This window comes from Palaemon carinicauda, chromosome 26 (assembly GCF_036898095.1).
Source record: "Palaemon carinicauda isolate YSFRI2023 chromosome 26, ASM3689809v2, whole genome shotgun sequence".
NCBI classification, from domain to species: Eukaryota; Metazoa; Arthropoda; class Malacostraca; order Decapoda; family Palaemonidae; genus Palaemon; species Palaemon carinicauda.
In genome coordinates this window covers 3,227,879-3,247,878 of record NC_090750.1, presented here as the reverse complement: position 1 = coordinate 3,247,878, position 20,000 = coordinate 3,227,879, and positions in this window count along the sequence as shown.

Here is a 20,000-nt window from a genome sequence, read left to right as displayed (position 1 = left end):
TCAATATTTTTATGTGGACTTCTAAAATACTGGATAAATAATCAAAATTATTATGTTAGTTGACATAGTTTTGCATTATTAAGATTATCATTAAACCCATCATATTTATATATATTTCATTCTAAGAAAAAAACCATTAAAGAAAATATTATTCTAATGAATTCGTAACTACTATCGTTTCCAGATGCTGTGTAATAGTGTTTTTCCCAAATATCTAACAAACAGGCTTATGAATTTCCATGAAACTACAGCAATGAATGTTTCAAACATTGGCCCAATTTTTGGTGGTACAATAAATTGACAGATGTGCTTAATTAATCCGTTTACTCTTAGAAAAAAAGAGGAACTTCTTCCCTTCCTTCATAGCGTTTCGAAGAAGTGTTACTTAATCACATAACTGTGACGCAGAGGTTCCCCCAACCCTCCTTCGGTGTTTACACCTATAGCTATCCTAGTACTCCCCCCCCCCCTTTCCTTCTTGCCTTCTTTCCTTCATTCCCATTATTATTAGGCTACCGAGTAAATCCCTGTTAGGAAAGACTGTGTACTGTACATAGAAAATGGGCCGGAAGAGCAATAAAATGTTTCATGGTGGTAGATAATGATTAGATGGTTAACACAAATTATCAAACATAATAGAAGAGGTTTAAAACAGGGATGTGGAATCGCACTGAGAGATATTCTACTCGGACTCCTACAAATTTTAGATTTGCGACTAAAATATGAAATAAAAACATTAGTAGAAATAGAAAACAATTCTTTTTCCTTGAGAGTGATGAGTAAAGTGTATAAGTGTTTATTTTTTTTTTATTTATTTTTTTTTTATTTTTTTTTCTCATAAATCTTTGGTTTCCAGCAATTGGAGATAACATTATCTTGGAAAAGCAAAGCTAATGAATACGAGTATATCAGCTTAGCATGTAGACAATGTCAATGGATTTCTCAAAGTAAGGTTGATGGGTTCATTAATTAAAGTCTGGTAAAATTCCAGTGACAAAGTCGCAATGATATTTGTCACATACGTTTTAAGTAACAATAATAGGTACTGGTACTTGTAACGTAAATAAATATATAAAACTATAGGTTGAAATATAATAAATCTTATGTATGTATGAACACACACACATACATATATATATATATATATATATATATATATATATATATATATATATATATATATATATATATATATATGTATGTATATATATATATATATATATATATATATATATATATATATATATATATATATATATATATATATATATATATATATATATATATATATATATATATATATATATACAGTATATATATATATATATATATATATATATATATATATATATATATATATATATATATATATATATATATATATATATATATTTATATATATATATATATATATATATATATATATATATATATATATATATATATATATATATATATATATATATATATATATATATATATATATATATATATATATAATTTCAAAATTTATCAAATGGTCGATGTCAATGCCCTTATATGAAACATCTTTTAGAAGTCTACCTTCTAAGGAATTCAAGCTACTCTTTCTGGAGAAATTGATATGATAAATTATATCAAACAATGCTCTCTTCATTTTCTTCCTGGCAATTGATGTAGCGAGTAACCTGTGTTGTATGGAAGAACGAGTCCTACGGCTTAACCTAAAGAGAAACTATATTTCTATTGCTTTACCAATACTCGCTTGAAGTGCAAAATGTAGGGTTAGCATGGCTTCTTTCGTCTCCTGTTATGAGTCTTATTCTTGATCTTCAATGTAAGTGAGTGGGTAAGATATAAAACGTTCCTCTTGTGTTTCGGTAAAGTCTAAAGTCACGAATTACATTACCAGGTATGCTGAACGTTTACTGACAAAGAATTTAGTATTGCTTGGGGTAGGTGATATGACAATTATCTATAGAGTTAAACAGGCGTTTAACAATTCCGGGGATGGGAGGTACAGGGGAAGAAACGTTATAACAACGTCACTGAGGGATGTCATCACTTTTGCGAATGTGTGGGTGGCTAAGAGTGGCTTTAGCCTCATTTTCATAAGTAAAAAAGTTAATGAAACGTAATTGGCAATGCACAGTATTTCCCAAAATTAGGCCATTGTATGAAGGGCTCCCTGCTTTGATATCATGGAAATCCATCAGTTATTTTAGGAGTTATTTAAAAAAAAACACTATTACACTGCCTCTGGAAACGATAGTAGCTTATCATGAACTGGTTTTTGCCTCTTATATGCAGTTGAAAGAGCAAACCACCTTTTCTAGTAGTTTTCGAGTAAAACGTGTTCTTATTGGCTGATGCGATGACAAGATCCGAAGGGCGTCTTGCTATTGGTTACAGTGTTAACATATCCCAAAAGGCGTGTTCTCATTGGTTGATTTAAATCACGTGATACTTACGTACTTATTCTTGGAGAGCGAAAATTGCCATGATTTTATTCTTCAAAAAGGCCTCCCTCATGCCATCTATATATTATTGCCAAAATTATTTTGAGTAGTTCTAATATCTTCATTTTCGTACTTTTGTAGAACTTCCTGCGTTTTACCATGAGTTATTTTTCCTACATTAGCAAAGTATCGGTTAACTTAAACAACGTAGTGTCAAGGAGGCCACTATTTTCATTTCCTTGCATCCTACCGGAATGAAACTCGTCAGCCATTTAAGGTAAAATTTTCTAGCTGTTAATTTTCCTTGTGGAATATATATCTGTTACGTTCACAGTATCCAGTTGCAGAAAATTGCAAGGATAGCAGTGTTAAACATATGCTTAATTTAGGGTAGGCTCCACCTTGGACCACCTTGAATGGGTGCCAATCGTGAAAAATATTTCCCAAAAATACACTAATCAAGACACGCTAATGAAATTTTCAGGCATTATTAGCACTATAATAAGGCATATCCTCTGTAAGTTTTATCATCCTACAGGGAAATAAAGAATTTTATGAATAAAAATGTGAAAATCGGATCTAGCGACTTAAAGTTATTTGGTGACCAGTGAGAAACTACTGTCTTGAATTAAAATTTCGTTCCATAGACATGTTTGTTTATCCACCTGGAACGAGCACACAAAGTTTTATCAAAATCGAACAGTAAATACGTACACAGCAAGAAAAAAAACCAGCAATAACTTTAGTGAAAGCCAAGCCGATGATGGTGGGAAACCTAGAAATAAATATTCACCAAAAATTAAAATCTCGATTTAGGGAAAAAAACCTTCTGTGTTTTTGTAGGTATTATGTCACTTGATAGCCTAAAACATCTAAATATTAAATTACTTAAGGCATAAGAGCAGGACAAGCAAAGAAATACACCCCTCTCCCGAAAAAGAAAAAACGAGAAATTACGATTTATATTTAATGACAGAAATATTGGATATAAAATCATAGTCACCCATGAGTTAATTTTCTTTAATGATACTGATATTAGAAAACGACTTTGAACAATTTCTAAGAGGTAAACTATAAAAATTAGTCAATTAATAAGGATATTTCTTATTTTTACTATTAACATAAGGGGGGCATTGATGACCATGGGGGGCATTATAGAGGCTGGAGATGAATTCTACACATATCACGGCCTTCTGATAGGCAAAAGGATGACTTTTAGCAAAGAAAAAAAAAACTTGGCAAAAATCACCCTTGTAAGGTGGAGATTACCATTATTGATCTGCTCTAGCTTTTGGGTTGCCGTATTCTATCTATTGATTTTTTTAGTAGATACAATATTATTCATAATTTCCCATGTTTCTCTGCAAGATTTACTTTTCTTGATCTTGTCTTTGTTATAATAAGCTTTGGCAGTACGCATCTTAGAATTGATGAGTTTTTTCATTTCCTTATATGCATTGTTCAGATTTTCATCATATCTATTTTGTTTAAGCCTTTCTTGCATTTTGTCCCTTTCAATCATACTGGTTTGAGATCATTGTCTATCCAAGGTGCACTGGGTCTCCTTATTTCCTTCATGGTTATTGGGGCACATTTATCTGAGGCACTATTATTTACTTTATTGAAAATTCCTGTTTGAATATCTATGTCATCAGTATGCATGATTGTATCTAAAATTAGTTTTGGGTCTGGCAATGTATTGCACAAAAATCTGAAGAATACTATCTTAAACACCTAGAGGTTACTGTGACTGGTTTACGCTTTGGCTTCTTAATATCTATGATAAATTAAATATGTTCATGGTCAGCTACAATACTTGGATTTATCTCGATGTTAATAACACTTTCCTGCTTGTTAGTTATTAAAACGTCTAGTAGTGTGGATGAGATGGGGCTAACTCTAGTAGGTTTATTAATCATTTGATTTAATTTGGTGACTCTTGAAATATAATGTATCTTTGCTGAACCTAACATCAAATCATCATTTAGATCACCTATTACAAAAAATTATTTATTCTTTAGAAAAACCATTCTCAGACATTCCAAAATATAGTTAAAAGTATCATTTGAAGCATGCGGATGTCTATACAAGCAACCAATGATAACAGAAGGTAGCTTACGAGATTGTACAGAGAGCCAAACCTCTTCTACCCTCTCTACTCTTTGAACATTAAGATTACAAATATTAACAGAATGATTATTTTTTACATAAATACAACAATCTACACCTCTTCCTTTGTCACATCTATATATTGTATAATTAGAAAATTCAATTAGTGACTCGACAACATTTGGGGTTAACCAAGTCTCAGTTAAGCATAATACATCAATATTTCTGTTTAAGAGCATTAATTCAACTTCACATATCTTACTAAGGGGAGACTGTACGTTCATATATTATACAAACAAAAGATCGTTTTTTGGAGTCACATGATTAGTTATCCCAGTATCAATGCCCGGGACGAGCACTTCTTGTGTGATAACTGCCTCTTGATGGAAGAGGCGGGAAGTCATATTCCCACGTATCCATTCGTGACCAGTAGTTGTCATGGGAGAGGTCATGGTAGTCATATGGCTGAGCTGAGTGACCTATATTTGTCGACTGCCTATGGGGTGGTCTCCTATTGTATTCCTCACTTCAGTATTGCGTGGGTAATCCTTGGTGTAGGGGGTAGGGCCTATTATCATGGGATTGCTAGGAGTGGGTATTCCATCTAAACCCCGTCTGAAATGGCTGCTTAGGCCTACCTAAACTTCTTTGCGTCGACGACTTCTTGGAGGCTTCTAATTGTCTTCTCCTAATGTGGGACAGGAACAGTCGAGTAATTATACAGTCAGCCCACGGATGTCCTCCCATCACTGTATTCTGTTTTTTTTTCTGGCACCTCTGCTACAAATGATTGGCCTCGGTTAGAATGTCCAAGGTGCCGTACTTTAACTTCTTGTTGTGAGAACCCTCGGAAAATTAACTCATCAACCACATTCTTAATAGATGCATTGCTGCTGACACCTCCAATTTTTATTTCTACTGACCTTTGGGGTTGTACTACGATGTCATCTTCAGAAATTTGTTCTTGGCGTGCTTTTCTATTTTTCTTTTTGTTGACTGTTGGTATGACACTGTGTTGGTCCGTAGGGACTGTTTCTTCCTCCTCCCTTTCTTCCTCCTGGCCCTCGCTCTCATCTTCACTTTCTTCCTGGTGTAAATGATCGTTGTGGATAGGGGGAAGTGTGGAGAAGGGCAGTGGATTAGGGAGTGGCTGGCTGTCCACCTGCACTGTTTCCTTCGTGAGTAAGCCAGGGTTCCTTATCAAAGGAGATTGGGGGAGAGTTTGGCACGATTCATTAACACTATTTCCTGAATATTTTGTCATTGACGATTCAAGCTTATAAACTCTTTCTTGAAGTAATGATACTGTTTGAAGTAGTTCTGCAATAATCAAATTATTATCATGAAAGTTATATGCACCTTGCTCATTGAAAATTTTATCTAGTTCTTTATTTCTAAGTGAATTAATTATGCACATGCTAAGAGTTATAATATCGCTCATAATTTCATGTTTCACTTGTCGTTACACTGGATATTTATTTTTATAATCCGATAATACACTACATATTTCTATTATCAGGAGATCTCTCAAGGATATTAACAAATCCTGATGACATTTATCAAGAACTTCTTTGATATCGTGTGTAGAGTACTGGCATATCTTTTTCAAAGATTTAAGAAATACTTGTGGGTACACGTCTTGGTTAATTGTTTCCATGATAACTAGGTTTTTTATTTCCTGGATAGGCTGTGACAAAGCCTCACCGGCAGCCATCTCTACACAATATTTCACAAAGCAAGAAACACACATCCGTACTCTACGAGGTCAAAAGAGAGAGAGAGAGAGAGAGAGAGAGAGAGAGAGAGAGAGAGAGAGAGAGAGAGAGAGAGAGAGAGAGAGAGAGAGAGAGAAAATTAAAGGATCATTATAAATTCCGAGATCTAGATGTTGTGGAGCCACTGTCCTCGATCTACTTATAATCACACTTTCAGTTTTATTTCGGGCTCGACTTCGTGACCCATAATTAGCACCATGCGGTTATTTTAGCTATATCTCTATGAAGGGATTCAACCCCAGATCTACATCCGGGAGATGGAATTGAGGCAAAAAGAGTAACATCATCTGCATATGCAACAAACTTGTTTTCTAGGCTAAACCATATATCATGTATATGTGGTATTAAAAGTAATGGGCAAAGAACAGTATCCTGAGGAACACCAGATATCACATTCCTATATTCGATAGGGTCCCTATCCACAACACGTTGCAATCTATTGCTTAAAAATTAAATGATTATTTTAGAACAAGACTCACTACTCCATACTGTTTGGGTTGGATAACAAGGGCCTCATATTTAACATGGCCCAAGGCATCACTAGAATCAAGGCCAATCATTCCACTACTATATGTCCCAGGATATGAATCGACTACATAGGCGTTGGCACCAATACAATGAAATACCGAAAGATTGATGGACAAGTGTACATTGAAGAAGAAAAGTAAAGAAGAGTAAAAACACTTATACTAATACATCATGTTCTTTTATGTGTTAGAAAAAGATTTCTTACCTCTGTATTATTCATATTAGAAGATGCTAGTCTTGTGCCAGTATGTCTTGCCCACAGCAGAGGTCATTCCTCATTCATAGTATATTATACTTATGAATGATTCCCCGAGATCTGAATCAGCCTTAGAAACATACAACCTGTTTCGAGACACCCACATGGAAGATTGAGCCATTCCCGAATGGTGATCTGCTGGACTGGTGTTCGAGACCTACACAACTTCGATAGTATCTTGTAGTATCTGCAACTTCCCCGTCTTTGTGACCTAAGGATTGATGGAGACTATATATAAGCATATAGATCTTCCTTCTGAGTCTTCAGCAGCCAATGCCTGGCCCTTCATGATTATAGCTTGGTTGGTGAGAGGTAAAGGCCACTGATGTTATGTATCTCTTTGTTGGGCATTAGACTATTAGGGTAGTGCCACTGTCCGTGGCCTCTGCCATTCATAAGCGACCTTTAAACCTTCAAAATGATGAAATTATTCTTCTATACATTTAAAAGAAAGATCTTGTTATAAAAATGGCTCATTCTATTTTTAGGAAATACAAGGCTGACATCAAAGAGACGCGATAAATACACTATATGTAAAATAAAAATAAAATATCTATGTAAATATACGATGATATATAAATGTTATAAACTGTAAGATTATAAATGTGTATTTCATAATAGAAAACAAAAAAATAGTGTGTTAGGAAAGAGATTTTTCTTTTATGAAATCCTTTCCCTTCAACAACCGCGAGCAAATTCAGATCTATTAAGTCTTACATTTCATTTCAGGGCAAATAGAGCAAGGAAGTCGACTAATGCATTAATTTCAAAAAATGAAAATCCGCTCTCAGAAGTATCCATTTGCTTTCTGAGACCACGTCTTTCATGTGCGTATTTTAAGAGAATACTTAATAAATTTACAATTCGCGAGCATATGCATTTTGGAAAAGGTATTTCACACATTTTCCAAAGAGATGCTGGCTACAAAAAGGTCATGAAATGCTTTTTTATTACATTTCTAACACCTCAGAGAACTTTAACTACAACCTTTTTTTTTTTTGAATGGGGGGGAGGGGCAAAGGAAAAAAAACTGAGTATGATGTGAGTCTTGGAAAAAAAAGGACTATTTCTGAAAACTTAAAACGTAAATTTTTATCTATTTACTTTTTTTTTATTTTGCGATGAAAAACTGTATAATATCATGTTAGACAGTTATTAACAGAATTTTCCTTATAAATATTTATTTGGCAATTATAAATGTTAGTAACTGAAATTTTATGATAAAATATTATTTCTCAAATAAAACCTGTAATTATATATAAATATATATGTATATATATATATATATATATATATATATATATATATATATATATATATATATATAATATATATATATATATATATATATATGTATATATATATGTATATATATATATATATATATATATATATAATATATATATATATATATATATATATGTATGTATATATATATATATATATATATATATATATATATATATATATATATATATATATATATGTATATATATATATATATATATATATACATATATATATATATATATATATATATATATATATATATATATATATATATATATATATATATATATATGTATATATATATATATATATATATATATATATATATATACATATATATATATATATATATATATATATATATATATATATATATATATATATATATATATATATATATATATATATATATATATATATATATATATATTGATCGAAACTTATTGATTTATGGATTACCTTTATTAATTTCTAAGAAACACATGCATACATATACAGTATATGTATAGCATGCATATTTATGTTCATGAGTTTACAAGAAGTATATATACTCATATGCATGTGATTGGAAGCTTTATAAAAAAAATGGTAACCTGATAATTTTCGTTAAGAAATTTACTAGAATTTTTAAGTATTAAAATCAATGTCTCGTCATTAAGTTCTGATTTCAACTAGATTCCAACTCAAATCTCACGAGACCAGGTTTCCTCAGTCCTCAAGAAGCCTTACCATATTACAGTGGAGATTTTAATCACTAGGATTACCTTGATAATGATGGATCATAAGTCTTAATCTGAAGAAGTTGGAATGTCGCATCTTTGGGTTCATTAATATCCAACGGTAGAACACCTCTCTCTCTCTCTCTCTCTCTCTCTCTCTCTCTCTCTCTCTCTCTCTCTCTCTCTCTCTCTCTTCATATATATATATATATATATATATATATATATATATATATATATATATATATATATATATATATATATATATATATATATATATGTGTGTGTGTGTGTGTGTGTGTGTGTGTGTGTGTGTGGAAATTTATACAAAATATATAATTTGCATACTAAGATACTCAGAGACCTTCACATACATAAATATTTTGTTGTATGCTTAACTCTCTCTCTCTCTCTCTCTCTCTCTCTCTCTCTCTCTCTCTCTCTCTCTCTCTCTCTCTCTCTCTCTCTCTCTCTCTGTATATATATATATATATATATATATATATATATATATATATATATAATATATATATATATATATATATATATATATATATATATATATGTATATATTTACATATATATATATATATAGTTTATTATACACAGAAATAATTATGTATGTAAATCTCTCTCTCTCTCTCTCTCTCTCTCTCTCTCTCTCCTCTCTCTCTCTCTCTCTCTCTCTGTTAAAACTTTCATATATTCTCTACTGCATTCCTTTAGCTGATGCACGTAGATAAACACAGATAATGTATGAAACCTCATTTTTGGTTTGATTAGAATAAAGCAGACGTTATTCCCCTCTTGCTTCAAAATACAATCCTTGAATTTCATGCCACATAACAATAAGCATCATGAGTTTTTTTCTTTTATTGATAAAATGTATTGTACAAAGCTTATGCCTTATAAAGGCAAAAGTTACAAATACAGAGTTAAATCTTGAAGTAAATTTCTGAAAAATAGGTTTCACATTTGTAACCGTATAGTTCTATCAGCACATATCTTAGAAAAAAAAGAAAAAAAAAATACTCTCAATAAATTCAACGGACTCTGTTGTTGTGGTCTGCCTGTTGTTTGCCTGTCGAGGGTTCAGACTCGTTAGTGCTACTGGTGCATCTTCCGGTGTATTTTGCATCTTCCAGTCATGGATGGTCAGGGGTGCATCGAGAGGGCAATGTCACTGTCCCTGGCCTCTGCCATTCATAAGTGACATTTAAACCTTCAAATTTGTGCCCGAAGGAAACTCAACTTATATACTCAACAATGAACCTCACTGCTAGATTTCGATCTTTTTCTGAGTATTCTTTGAAATATGAATTTAGAAACTTTGGTGAATTGAAAACTTCCACACGCTTTAAATCTCTTCAATTGTGCCAGAAAACGGCAGATCATACTGCATGAACTACTTTCCTCATCTCCAGGGTCAAGATTCAAACACACGTAGTTCCTCACAGTCTATATCATCTATTAAACAGGCGGTGTGTTACCACAGCGGTAATAATTGTTCGAAGCAACATGCAACTATGATTTTAAATTATAAATCTTCATAAAGTTGTTTATAATTATTTACGCTTCATTAGTTCTGAAATATTGTTAGTTACTATTGTGAAATGAGGCTGAATCCGAAAACTCAAGTATAAATGATGAAATAATCACAAGACTATTTTTTTTTTCAACGAATGTATTATTAATTTGATAATGATATTGAGAATTGATTCACAAACTCCCATCTGCCTAAAATTGAAAATATATCCAAGGACAGGATTATACAAAATAAATATGCCTTCTTTTGATTAAACTTTGATCTGAATATTACAATTAGTTTACAGTAGTTTTGTAATTATATCTACATGATATAGTCGTGTCGTTGTCATTAATTTGTTAATTAAAGCATATTTGAAATTCTTTGCATATATTTATTAAAAGTACACCCAATGTGTATGGGATAAAATAACTTCAAATCTTTCCTTCGACATTTTCATTTTGACTTTTGAACTACTGAAATAATAATTATGATAATCGTGTTGGTTTATATCGTTTTGTATGATTAAGATTATCATGAAACTTTCTATATATATATATATATATATATATATATATATATATATATATATATATATATATATATATATATATATATATATATATATATATATATATATATATACACATAATTCAATAAATTATTCGTAAAAGTATTATTTTTATGAATTTGTAACAGGTGTTTTATGAAATGGTTTTTAGCTGGTTTAGGTAATCGAAAGAGCAACCCATCTGTCCTGATAGTTTGCCAGGAGAACGGGCTCTTATTGGTTAAATCTTTGGCAAGTCCCAAAAGGGCGTGTTCCTATTGGCTAAAGCTTTAACATATCCGAAAGGGAGTGCTCCCATTGGCTAATTAAATCAGGTGATCCTTACATCGTGGTTTTAGGCCTCCAAAATGCCACCTATTGGTACCTCTAAGAACGATAATAATATCAATTTAGTGAGCGAATAAACCTTTGTTTTTCTCTTTACAACTGTAATAAAAACGGTTTTCATATATATACTTTACAGTGTGAGTCTGGAATAAAAGGGAATATTTAAAAGATACGGTTTATATAAGAATCATTTTGGTTAGAATTAGAAACCTTCGAAGGAAATTCCTGAAATAAAATTGTAAAAATATGCTGACCGAAGAGGGGTGTTGTCAAAAACGCCAACCAATTGGGGGTTATTTATTTTTCATAACAGAAATGTTAACGTAATTTGGAGGATACATCAAAGGAGAAGAAAGAAAACATTAAAATGTGATTTAATTACCTTATAAAATTCATGCTTGGAATATTTAGTGCGATTCGTATTTATTCACAATAAAAAGGTTTGCACACCTGAAATTTTCGGGAGAAAGGGATGTAAACATTAGATTCTTTTAGCTTTTAATCCGACAAAATGTTTATTTGAATATGATCAATATATATAAAATATGATCAATTAATGCAGGTTTAGGCCATACAGCTATATTTAGAAAATATATTTATGTACGAAACACTATATAGCAATGAAAACAGTCATCAAGAAATATAATATTTCAATAACTATAAAAACTAAAGGAACTACTAGCAGACGACGCTTAACTACAACGATTCTCCTTTAAACCAAATAGATTAATATAACCTCAGGGCTATTTCTCGCCCATAGTACCTTTAAATCAATTATATATCATAATAAAGTATATTAAGTCTCTTAAAGTAATCCATGCTAGGATTATAATACTCGGGAGAAAACGAAACAGAATAGCCAATCGAATCGTGAATATATATAGATATATTATTTGTTCAGAGAATTTTAATGTTGGTTTGAGTGTGACTGGGTGAAATCAATCTCAGAATGATACTATCTACAATTTATATAATTGTATAAATATGAATTGCTATTTTAGAACTTTCAATATATTCATTTGAAATTGGTAAAATTGGCTATCCTGATGACTAAGTAACCGCCAGATTTGAAAGTACATTTTTGTTTAAAATATAGCATAATGCAATTTTAATGACCTAATAATTCGGCAACCAGATTTTAACTTCTCTCTCTCTCTCTCTCATCTCTCTCTCTCTCTCTCTCTCCTCTCTCTCTCTCTCTCTCTCTCTCTCTCTCTCTCTCTCTCTCTCTCTCTCAAACTAGATTTTATTTTGTATTTCATATGGATCTCTTTCGTATAATGTTTTATAATTGTGAAAAATATTATTTTCAATATGTACTTCAATGTCTGTAAACTTTATTCTGTATTCTTTATGCATAAGTTAACTACTACATAAACATAGACAATATTACTGTTACCATGCACTCAAATATCTGATGCCAAGGGGCGCAATAAATTGATTGAGAGAAAACAATCTCTCTCTCTCTCTCTCATCTCTCTCTCTCCTCTCTCTCTCTCTCTCTCTCTCTCTCTCTCTCTCTCTCTCTCTCTCTCTCTCTCTCTCTCTCTCTCTCTCTCTCTCTCTCTCCAAAAAAGACATAATAAAAAAATATTACTGCAAAGAGATGTTCTTCTCTCGTTCATCAAAGGTGCCATAAGTCCGTGATCTAGATCTTTTAATCAACATTCAATTACTGATTGAAATAATTATTAAATAAAATTTTTAAATCAAATAATGTTATATAATATAATAAAATAAAATAAAATAAAATAAAATAGAATAAAATATTACATTAAATAAAAGCTCACCTAATGTACTGGTTTTTTTTCCAATGATTTGCTATTTTGTTGGAGTTTACCAACTAAAAACTTTCCTCATTAGGAATATTTTCTTGAAGGAAAACCTTTTGCACCAGTTGATTAATTTGCTGAGTAAACTGTACTTCATTTCCGATTTTTTTATTTGTTGGAATTAGCAAGAATAAATATCATACTAACCAAACTCACTGTTAAAAATTTTTATTAGAAAAAAAAACGGTAAAAGTCTGTCAAAATTTATTCCAGGATTTTTACCGTTTTAAAAACGGTTATATTGGCGTAAAAGTTCAATAACCCGTTAAAGATAATAAAAAAGTAAGGTAAAATTACGGTCGCCTGTATGTTACTGTAATATGGTTGAAAACAACATATTTTTCGAAAAAATTTCACTTAAATATTACGGTCTTTTTAAAAGTGTAGCGATATTTTTCCAGTCACTGCTAACGTCTTTCTTTAAATCCTATCTTATTTATCTATTTATCTTCCTTTTCGTGGGATTTGACTGAGAATAGTGAAAGGAAAAATTAATGTTAAGTATAAAATGTTATGAATTTATATTTCAATTTTCATATATGTATATACGGTAAATAATTATATATATAATTCTGGATAGGTTTCTCATTCATTTGTAATTATCAAAAGAGAATAAAGAACACTGTTTAAATATCCATCGACTCCAATTCACTGCAACATTTATGAAGGATACCTTCGTTTTATTTACAACACCAGGGAACTGCCCTTTGAGGTTATATGTCCTTTGGTTTGTCAGCGAAATTGTCTTCAGGATCCAATTGTTGTTCACTGTTCCTTAATCTGAATTTGTGAGATAAATGATCTTACGATAATCGGTTTTAGATCATCGGAAAGGAATTTAAGCTATTTTCTATGACGTTTCTGTTATAATCATCAATATTATCCTCAATATTATCATCAATAATAATAATAATATTGATAATAATAATAATAATAATAATAATAATAATAATAATAATATTAATATTAATATTAATATTAATATTAATATTAATATTAATATTAATATTAATATTAATATTAATATTGATATTAATATTGATATTAATATGATTATGATTATGATTATGATTATGATCATGAATATAAATATGAATATGAATAATTAATTATTAATTATTAATGACTAATTATTGATTATTAAATATTAAATATTAAATATTAAATACTAAATATTGAATATTAAATATTAATTATTAAATATCAAATATTAAATATTAAATATTAAATATTAAATATTAAATAATAAATATTAAATATTAAATATTGAATATTAAATATTAAGTATTAAATATTAAATATTAATATTAAACATTAGATAATAAATAATAAATAATAAATAATAAATAATAAATAATAAATATTAAATATTAAATAATAAATATTAAATAATAAATGATAAATAATAAATATTAACTAATAAATATTAAATAATAAATATTGAATATTAAATATTAAATATTAAATATTAATTAAGAAATAATAAATAATAAATAATAAATAATAAATAATAAATAATAAATAATAAATAATGAGAAATGAATATTAAATATTGAAAATTAAATAATAAATAATAAATAATACATAATAAATAATAAATGATAAATGATAAATATTAAATACTAAATTTTAAATATTAAATATTAAATATTAAACATTAAATACTAATATTAATATCAATATGAATATCAATATATATATATATATATATATATATATATATATATATATATATATATATATATATATATATATATATATATATATATTAATATTAATATGATTATTAATATTAATATGACTATTAATATTATTATGATTATTAATATTAATATTAATATTATTATTAATATCAATATTAATATTAATATTAGCATTAATATTAATATTATTATTATTATTATTATTATTATTATTATTATTATTATTATCATTATTATTATTATTATTATTATTATTATTAGCTAAACTACAACACTAGTTCGAGAAGCAGAATGCTATAAGCCAAAGAGCTCTAACAGGAAAAATAGTCGAGTGAGAAAATTGAATAAGGAAATAAATAAACTACAAGAGAAGTACGAGGAAGAAAAGTTCTAACATAATTGAAATGCAAATTTTTGTGATCTCTCTCTCTCTCTCTCTCTCTCTCTCTCTCTCTCTCTCTCTCTCTCTCTCTCTCTCTCTCTCTCTCTCTCTCTCTCTCTAGATGAACTGAACTGTGTTGCAGAGGGCAACTCACAAAGATAAACTTTCCTTCCTCACAAGACTTGAAAGGGATCCACCATTCTCTATTAATCACTAAAGTTCTCTTTATACAAGACGCCACAGTAACTTCAGCATGATGTAAATTGCCACTAATAAATGCCATTATCTACGTTTGCTATACACAGGAGGAAGAACGGATTTTGTTATGGTCACCTTGAAATATTCCAGTTGGGTAAACATAAGGATAGACAGATGTTTAAGGAAGAGAAGGCGGAAATGAAAAGTTGCACGTAAATTGAAAGTTTATGGTAAGTATATTTGTAAAACTATAAAGCTTTAGGATTTTCATAGGCAAACTTGGAAGATGATGGCAATAATTGTTGGAAGAGATTTTACATAACAAGTTCAAATTTTCTTTGAAATATTTTCAGCATAGTTTTTACTTGCTTAAAAGTACTCTATGCACAAAATATTCCAAAGAAAGTATAAACATTGTTTGTAAAATCTCTTCCATCATTTTTTTCATTGGAATATTTTGTGCATAGAGAGTATTTTACAGCAAGTAAAAAATAGTTCTAATTCTTGGATAACGTTTAGGATATATTCAAAGCAGTTATGAGATCCAGTTGAAAAATATGGTACATGAACCTTTGAATTCACTTCTAGGAGACATTTTGTATGCTTTCAAAAATATGTAATTTTCTCAACTCTAAATATAAAATGATATACTCATAGTATTTTCTCTAGAGTTTTATTTTCGGATTTACCTTTCACAAAATACATTTTATGTAATATATAATGACCTTTGTGGTTTGTAGCACATTCATGAAGATCGCAAATAGTCCTTCATATCATATTTCAGTCAAAGATAAACTATAAATTTCTCATAATTAAATCGATTTGTCATATGCATGTTTTAAAAGACTGGGAAATAACGAGTGTTGCGTCTGATAGAGAATTCATATCAGTACGTTTAGGCACGAAAAGTTATAGGTTTTATTTTATAATTTCTCTCACCTAAATAAGATAATTGTTTAAATAGAAAATAAGCACATCTCTCAAAATATTGAAGTATATATAGATTTATTTACGTGATAGAATTACACTATTCTATCTTATTTCTCTTCATCTTGTTTTGTTGAAGTCTTTATAGTCTTCATAGGACATTTATTTCAATGTTGTTAATTTTTTAGAATACTTATTTTTCCCTTTTCCCGTTCCTCACCAGGCTATTCTCCTTGTTGGAGCCCATAGGCTTATAGCATCATGCTTTACCACTAGGGTTGTAGCTTAGCAAGTAATAATATAATAATAATAATAATAATAATAATAATAATATAATAATAATAATAATAATAATAATAATAATAATAATAATAATATTGTTAGTCCCTATGGTATTTTCCTGCTTGTGCTTAATAGGGCAATGTCACTGTCCCTTGAATCTACCACTTATGAGTGGCCTTTAAACCTTCATATATGTATCGATATAGAAGTATATGCTGATTTATTGAAGGAGAATAAAACATTATTTTGATTAGAACGTGTTTGGTTCTCTCAAAGATTAATCAAGATACCCAATTATTGTTCTGAATAAAAAAATGCATACAAATTAATAACCGAATATTCCTCATACCTAAGAATGATAGAATGTATACAAAAAGTATATAAATTATTGTTTTTGATGTGTAATTTTCCAAATTGTTAATCTAGATGTTTTGTTTATATAAAAATTCTATTGACTGTAATCATACTGTAAATATTGTGATTGTAAAAAATGCAATTCAACTTTTTAAATAAAGAGATAAAAAAGGAAATCTGTGGAAGTCACCATTAGTTCATCAAAGCATAAAATCAAGATGGAAAATTCTAAAAAAAAAAAAAAAAAAAAAAGAAATGTACTTTCAAAACAAGTGGGTACTTATTCATCAGGATAGCAACCTTAAACATAAAATAAATATGGTAAAAATGTTGAATAAAATGTCATATCTACATACGTATGGAATTTGTAGATACAGTTGTATTCTGAGAATTATTTTACTTACTTAGAGTAAAAATATAATTAAGATAGATTAATTGGTGTTAGGTGTATTCCTGATTTGATTGGCTATTCTGATTCGCTTTCTCACAATTTTTTTATAATCCATGTATGACCTGCCATAACAGATTTAATATATTCCCATATGATATATAATCAGTGTAAGTGTACACTAATTGAAATATATTATCAGAGATTAAATCTATTCTATTAAAAAAAAAAAAAAAAAAAATACATTATTTCATACAGTCGTCTGCTGGCTGTTCCTTTAGGTTTTATAATTTGTAAACTAATACATTTCCTGATCCCTTTATCTCCCATTGTATAGTAATCATGTATAAATAAATATTCTAAACATAGCTGCATGAACTACACATGGACCAACTTATTACATTTTTTTAAATATTTAGCCTGTACAAAAGTTGAAAGAATCTAATATTACATTCCTTTCTTCCGAAGAATCAAGAATGCAAACTATTCCACTTTGAATAAATAGGAATCACAGTAAAATATTCTCATCATTAGTGAATTAGTTACATCATAAAATCCAATTTTAGTCATATGCTTCTTTTCCGTTTGATATAGAATCAAAGTTATTGATGATTTTCTCATTATAAGAAAATATCACCCAATTAATTAGTTGGCAATTCTGACCACCCCCCTACCCACCTCCCCTTTGCCATTACAATTTTACCAAAACTAAGTCGGAAAATTTCCCCTAAGTTTTCGAATTCTTCCTTTAACAATTTTTATTCAAACAGTATTTTTTTAATATTTCATTCGTTTTAATGTCCTTGGCATAAATCATATAAACACTATCTTTTTATTACAATACTACACAAAAAAAAAAAAAAAAAAATAATAATTTTTTTCGGATCCGAAGCTACCTCCATTTTTTTCATTTTATTTAACGATTTCCAAAATTCACCCATTTCAAATTCCTTCCCTAAAACTTCATTGTCTTCATTATCTATCTTTTGATTGCATTTCTCAAGCAAATACGATTGTTCTTCATGATCTCCCTCTATGAATTCATACATCATTTTGAAATTATCTTTAAGAAACATAAGAACAGCACCTGTATCTAATAGCATATTTCCATTCCTATCTTTCATCTTCTGGTTATTACCTTTACGCTGTTTCTCTTTCCCAAGCAAGTGCGATGATAATTTTTCCCCTTCTACTTGATCTTTTAATGCCGCTCTTACTTTAACTCCTTCACAAAATTCATTTTGAAGACCATTTATTTTATTTTTCAAGGCATTAATTTCCACATATTCATCATTTCCAGCATTACATAATCCATATAGATATTTTAATCGATATTGCAATAAATTGATTAAGCCATATTTTTCATCTGATACCCTAGTTGTAACTTTGATGAAAAACTTTTTACATTCCCTTTTTTGTAAATTCCCACCATTCAATTACATTTTTTAAACTTACTTTCTTAAGTTTTAAATGAATTCAAAACCTTTCAAAATTTTCACCTATCCCTTCTGTTTCCAGTAAAGATGCATTCAGTTTCCATAATCATTTCCCTTTTTGCACATCTATGCTGAATTTTGATAAAACCATACAGTGATCAAAAAAGGCCACTAGTACTCTTCAGGTACTTATCACATTATGGCTCAGCTTTTTAGTATAGAGGCGATCTATCGTAGAATCATAAACTTTTCTTATGTAAGTATATTGTGGAATACATTTAGACGTGTGAGCTACATCTTTCAATCTAACATCTTTTATGAAGGCCTGCAAGGATTTTGACACTAAAATATCTTTTCCCCTTCTAACACATGTCAGATGTAACAATTAAAATCCCCACCAAAAACTACATTTTCAACGTTTTTAAGAAACTAATATAACATTTTATTTCTAAAAAATCCTCTCTTTCTTTTTATCTGTATCTTAAGGAGCATAGATGTTCTAAATTGGGATTTCATAATTTAAACAAGATATTTTAGCTCCTATTATCTGTCCCTCCGTATCCATTTTTTTTTTTTAATAACAGACAAATATTTAAACTTAGTTCCACAAACTGCTGTGCCTCCTATAAGATTATTACTTGGATTTAACAAAACCTCAAAATAATTTGTGAAAAACTCAAAGTCTTTACATCCTTCATTTACGTTCTTGCAGTAACCGGACATCTATATCATAATACCTAGACAAGGATAACAGCTTCATTTGTTTACCTACATCATTTAATCCATTCACATATAAACAACCAATTGAGAGTTTGAAATCGTAAAATTGGGAAAATTGTACCTTTTTCCTTGGAGAATTTTGTGTTCCTATTTTTCTGTTTTGAGATTCTCATTTTAACGTCATTTTCCGTATGAATTTTCCATTATCCGTTTTCACCCGCACTTTCCATATTCCCATCA